The following is a 6,000-nucleotide window of genomic DNA, read 5'->3' on the forward strand; positions in this document are numbered from 1 at the left end:
TGATCAAAATGTCTTTGATCGGTCTACCCTTATCTTAGAGTACACTTGATGTAATGTGTACTAAGTCCACAGGTCTCCAGAGAACACCCAGGCTACGAGAGACTGCAGCATTATTTGGCTTTATTTTACAGTACAGTTTTATTGGCGACATCGCCCCTCAAATCACAAACTGACCTTCAGCATATATCCCTCATATCCTAGTTTGAATTTGTGCCTCCTGCTCCTCTTTATTGACACAGCTTATCAACCTTATCTCCTTTGACATTCCATTGTAGTGTATACTGCAAATGTATCAGTCATTTCCCCCAAAACTCTTCCCCATTCTTTTTTATTTATATTTGGCTGGTGCATCGAAAAATTTGGCATCCCATTTTTTTTTTTTTTTTTGTATTTACTGGTAATTACAGCATGTGCACCATGTTGGTTGCCAGACTCTTCAGTCTCTGCTGGTATACACACAGCCTTAAATGACCCCCCACTTCACAGCAGAGTTAGTAATGATGACATTTCTTCTTAACAGCAAACATTTTCCAGGTTTCAAGTTGCGTCTAAACTGCCACTTGACTTTGATGTGTCCATCCATGACTAGTTCTCCTAAAAGACAGTGTGCAGGAGTTCTCCCTTCTCTTGCCTGAGGATGTTTCCTCCAACACATCTGTCTACAAGAAACCTAAGCGGGACACAAGCCTTCACTGTCAAGATGTTTCCATCACTCCAGATCAACATCAGGAGCACCTGCATCGATTGTGATTCAACCTGAAATTATCTTTATGTCAACTGGAGAAGTGAAACTCTATTGCAGCATCACAGTTCTTCTTTCTAGAGCTACATAAACAGTGAAAATTAGGTCATTTTGAAGCAATGCTTCAGTTCAACTGAGGGCATATCTTGCATGGTGTTTGAAAAGGAGTGCGTCGTAAAAGCATCAAGATTCCTTCAAAACAAATCACGGTTCCAGCAAGGAACATCGCTTTGGAGTCTTCTCTTCTCTTCTCTTCTCTTCTCTTCTCTTCTCTTCTCTTCTCTTCTCTTCTCTTCTCTTCTCTTCTCTTCTCTTCTCCCTTTTCAGCTTGTGCTTAAGGGTGACTCACCCCCAGTAGTACACTCCATCCCAAGCTGTCTGGCTGCCAGCTCCAGCTTGTGATCTCAAAGCCTTGTCTCTACCACTCAGCACCCTGTAAGTGGTGGAAGCTACAGCACTGAGAAGGACTTGAGAGCGGCTAAATCAACATGCAGCGAGACTACGCTGTTTACTTCTCCCTCTCAGCTGGAGCCTGAAAATCATAGACTGAGTTAATATGATCATTTGCCAAAAATGGGTTTGGTCCCTGTACACCGGATCACGATACAATGGAATTTCTTTGCATATCTTTTCAGAAATGAAATGCTCCAAGTATGACTTTCATCTTTAGTTCCCTCTTCTTCCGAGCCACTGTCTCACTTCCCCAATGTCTAACTCTCTCAAGAAAGTAAGGCTAAGCCTAAACAGAACAAATCCACAGGGCTTAAAGGGATTGTCCGTGAATACAGACCACTCACACACCTGTGCCTGACCTCCAAAATCCCACACACACAAGATGGAAGATCAGCTTTGGCTGAAACCAATCCTCCCTCTTTATCTCTGCAAACCTGTGGACTCAGAGCGAGGGCAGAGAGCGGGCCCGAGCCTCTCGCTGCCTCTGCTCTGTTAAATAGCCCACCAAAAGCTCTGATGGAGCTTTCAGGAGCAAACTAATCCTGGGCAAATGCTCTTACGAAAATCACTTTAGAAATCTGCTGGAATCAATGTAAAGCCTCACAGGGACAGTGAGCACATGCCAGCCTTTAAGGGATGTGTCATACTCCCCTGCTGGTGATACACCATGCAGCGAAAAGCTCTCATAAATATTGGAGCATTTCATTCGAGCTGGGTAATGGTTTTGAAAATAAAAAAAAAAATAAAAAAAAACACACAGTGGTCGTTCACAGGCTGATTCATCAATTCACTGTGAGGCGGTGTTGTTACACACCGCACTCACGAGGCATTCAAAAAGCTGCCCGGTATGAACATTTGTCATGATAATGAGGACATATTGTAAAAGCTTTCATGGCACAGTGCAATGTATTATCACCAGCTCCGCTCCATGTATGCACTGCAAATGTTGATTAACTCTGAATATATTAAAATCTACCCTGACCTGAATGTAACCTAATCAATTATTGCTTTCGAGTGGGCTTTATATGTAAACATGCAAGTGCTTGTTAAGCTCATCTGCATTTCCGTTCATTACGCTGTCAAATGCGTCACACGTTTTTTTTTTAGTTTTTTTTTTTACGAGAGACATTTTAAAGAAGGAAAAAGTAAGCAGCATCAACAAGCAAACAAGAAGGATTATTAGACTTATCATGAGGACATTTAGGTTTAATTTTATTGCTGATTTCCTGTCTCACTGTATATTCTTATTTTTTGCTTTTTCAATTGGATTAGTAAATGAAGTTATGCTCTAAATGAGCTTTGAAGACACCATCAACAAATGAGAAACTGATAATGAAGGCAAGATTATTACTTTAATCAGTAATGATGTCAGACATAATAGGCATTTAATGGTGTGATTTTTTTTTTTTTAGCTTTTAAGATCAGTGTACTCTTGTTTGTTAATTAGGATTCATTATCATCGTCACCTCTTTAAAATAATTTTCATTTTATAACGCACTACACTTACATCTACATCCAGCTGCCTCATCTCCTGCCTTTTCACGGGATGTTGCCCTATTTATAAACGCCACATCATTAATCGGTCCAGGAGAGCTCACTTCACCCTCTGGTCTGGCACTGGGATCAGAGGTGATCTGACTCAGACCGAAACACCGAGATATGAATCAAGCAAATCATTATCTGCTCGCTCGACGCACACAACATCAGTGCCGTTTGCTTTTCTTTTGGTCCCTAATGAAACAAAAGGTCGCAGCCGAGCCGATCCGGGTCAATCGTTACTGCTCTGTAGGGAAATTTAGTTTGCCACGTATGGCTATTACCCATTGTTGGGAGGCATAGCTTTGAACTCCCTGGTCAATTACATGTAGAACAAAGGCACATTCACTGGAGTCATCTTTCAGCATGATTGTTCATTAAATTGATTTGAATCCTTCAGTTGGTTTCAGCCCATCATGCACGATTCCACTGCTGCGTTACTTTTTAATGTCCATTTGTACAATGCTTTCGCTGTTGCAGCACATGTAAGATACCATCTGTATGACTGTACATGATGTTACTGATTACTCTGCCTACAAAAACCTGTTGTGAAGTGAAGGTTATAAGAACTCAACACACTTTTTCTTGTCTGTCACACACAAATCTACATGCACTTGCAAACACATGCACACACACACACACCCACACACACACACACACACACACACAGGCACATACACACGCACACATGTGCAGCCTTTTCATATGTCTCCATGCATTGCAAAAAGCCCTTCCTCTCAGCACATCCTACTCACCCTGTGTCAAGCAGAGTGCCCAAACCAAGATAAATCCAAGCCCGTACACCAGCCAGGTATGTAAATTCATGGATGCAGCACACAGTGGTGATGGTCAGTGGTCGGTGCTGGAGGAGAGAGAGAGAGCCAGATTTGTTCCTCTGCTCTCATCTAATAATCCACCAAAACAGAAAGGGAGAGAAATTGAGCAGAGAGATCCCACTTCCCCAAAGCCTGAGCAAGCCCGACTGTCTCTCTCCACTCCAGCCTCAGCGACGCTCGCTCAGTGTGTGAGTGAAGTGAGCGTCCAGTGAGAGAGGGAGCCAACCACCCAGGCAGTCAGTCAGCTCAGCAGCCAGTCAGTCAGAGAGACGAGGGGGAGGAAGATAGATGAGTGAAGGGACTAAATAAATGAATGTCTTCCTCAGTGGTCTTCTCACGTCCTGAGTGGGTGAAGCTGGTGGAGCTAGTTGTTTGATCATTAAAACAATCCTGTCCTCTCATGTCAGATAAAAAAATTTAAAAAATAAAAGCGAGCCACCTTCTCTCACCACAGAGATGGCAAAAGTCAGAGTGGCAAGTGATTGTGGTCCTTTTCCAGTTGGGGCAAACACATCAATCAGGATTAATTCCTGATTGATAATCCATCGCTTCTAACAATAGCCCTATCACATTGTATTAAAAGCCCAGCCACTAAATGGGATGGTACTCCAGGGGTGGGCAGGTTGGCGTGTATACGTGATTGTGTATGTGTGTGTGTGGAGGAGCACTGTGAAGGAGCGTTGCCAAAGGACTCACAAACACTAACACACACACACTTTTCCCGATGGGGCAGGTTATCTCTGCGCAGTGTATCACTGTGCTCGCACACCGGGTAGAAAATTCTATCTAATCAAGAATTAAAGAGTAAATCCTTTCTTAGAGACTGTAATGCCAGGGGATAAGGCAGGCTTTGCGGTAAGCCCTCATTCCCTCCCCACCCAAAGCAACATATGGTCCAGCCTGATAGATGGCTGCCAATGATCGCTGTCATTCATATTAAGACATATTTCCAGGCGATGGGTGGATTTCTCCACATATGTTTTGATTACAGCGGAATGCAGATAAGGTATTATTTCATGACCACCTATTTACGAAAACTAACTGCTCCTAATCACAGCTTACATGCTCATCTTTTTGTTTTGTTCCTGCACACACACACACACACACACACACACACACACGTGCCTCTTTTAATTTGCAAGTGTGTGCAGCTGTGTGTGAGTTGTCTCTCCTCCCTGTGCTTTTTATTCATGACTCATTGTTTGTGTGTGAGTGTGTGTGAAAGGAAATCAGGGGCGAGAGAAGAGAAATGCCAGCAGTGTGTACTATCTGTGAGAGGCATATGGTAGGTGGAGAGGGTCATGCAGACAGTTGTGTGTGTGTGTGTGATGAGGTGAGGGAGAGAAAGATGCTGTTTTAAGCCAGTGTTACTGTGTGTGACTTTGAATGAGTAGTTTGACAATATATGAACAATAGAAATATGCTCATATGCTTTTTTGCAGAGTGTGAAGTGAGAAGATTAGCACCACTGTTACATCTGTCCTTTGAATATACCATTTAGCTTAGCTTAGCACAAAGACTGGACACAGGGGGAAGCAGCTATCTTAACGGCAATCAGCGCCTCTAAAGCTTCCAAATGAACACGTAATATTTTGTCTGTTCACTCACACAAAAACAGAAATAATGAAACATCAGATAACTGTTGTGTTGGGATTTAAGGATAAGTTCACCCAAAGTACAAATTAAGCCATTGTATACTCAACCCAATGCTGACAGAACGTTGGGTGAAGTTTTGTACCATTCTCAGGTAAAAACAACAGAAAGCAAAACATTATAATCCAATCCAAGACGTTATAATGGTCAAGCTAGTACAGACAGGGTGCACGCCAATGAGTTTACTTTAGCAGCTACAGTGAAGAGATGTCAATTACGTCTTTTAAAATCAATTTAGGATTTCCATAGACTTGGACTGTGCTGGACGAGCTCTGTAGAGAATTATTATGTTCTTTTTCTGTTGTTTTTTTATAAAACAAGTCCCCATCTATGTCAGTTGTTTAGGAGAATGCTGAAGCTCCAGAAATGTTTTGCAGACTAAGAAACTTCAACAGACCTTCAATCGGCAATTGGGTGAGCAGACTGAATTTTATTTTAAGGATTCTTATCCTTGAAGTGTTGGACTTTTTCTTGGTAAGGCACATTAACCTCCTGGAGTCTCCGCTACTAGCCTAACAATAGCTCAAAGCGGCATAGGCCTATAATGCGCCAACACGCTGGAAATGGTCATTCACCCCCAGATGTACAATACAATTTTTTCCTCTTAACTGCTGTTTTTGTGCGAGGTGCCAGGTTTTGGACATACTGGCCGTAGAGATGTTCGCCCGCTCTTGAATGTAATGGAAGTGGATGGCACTTGACTTGCGGTGCTCGGCTGTCTGTTTCCAGACACCATGACCTGGTAACACAAGATAATCCACAGACCTTGTTGCTATTCTC

The sequence above is a fragment of the Sparus aurata genome, chromosome 12, assembly GCF_900880675.1.
Source record: "Sparus aurata chromosome 12, fSpaAur1.1, whole genome shotgun sequence".
In the NCBI taxonomy this organism is placed as follows: Eukaryota; Metazoa; Chordata; class Actinopteri; order Spariformes; family Sparidae; genus Sparus; species Sparus aurata.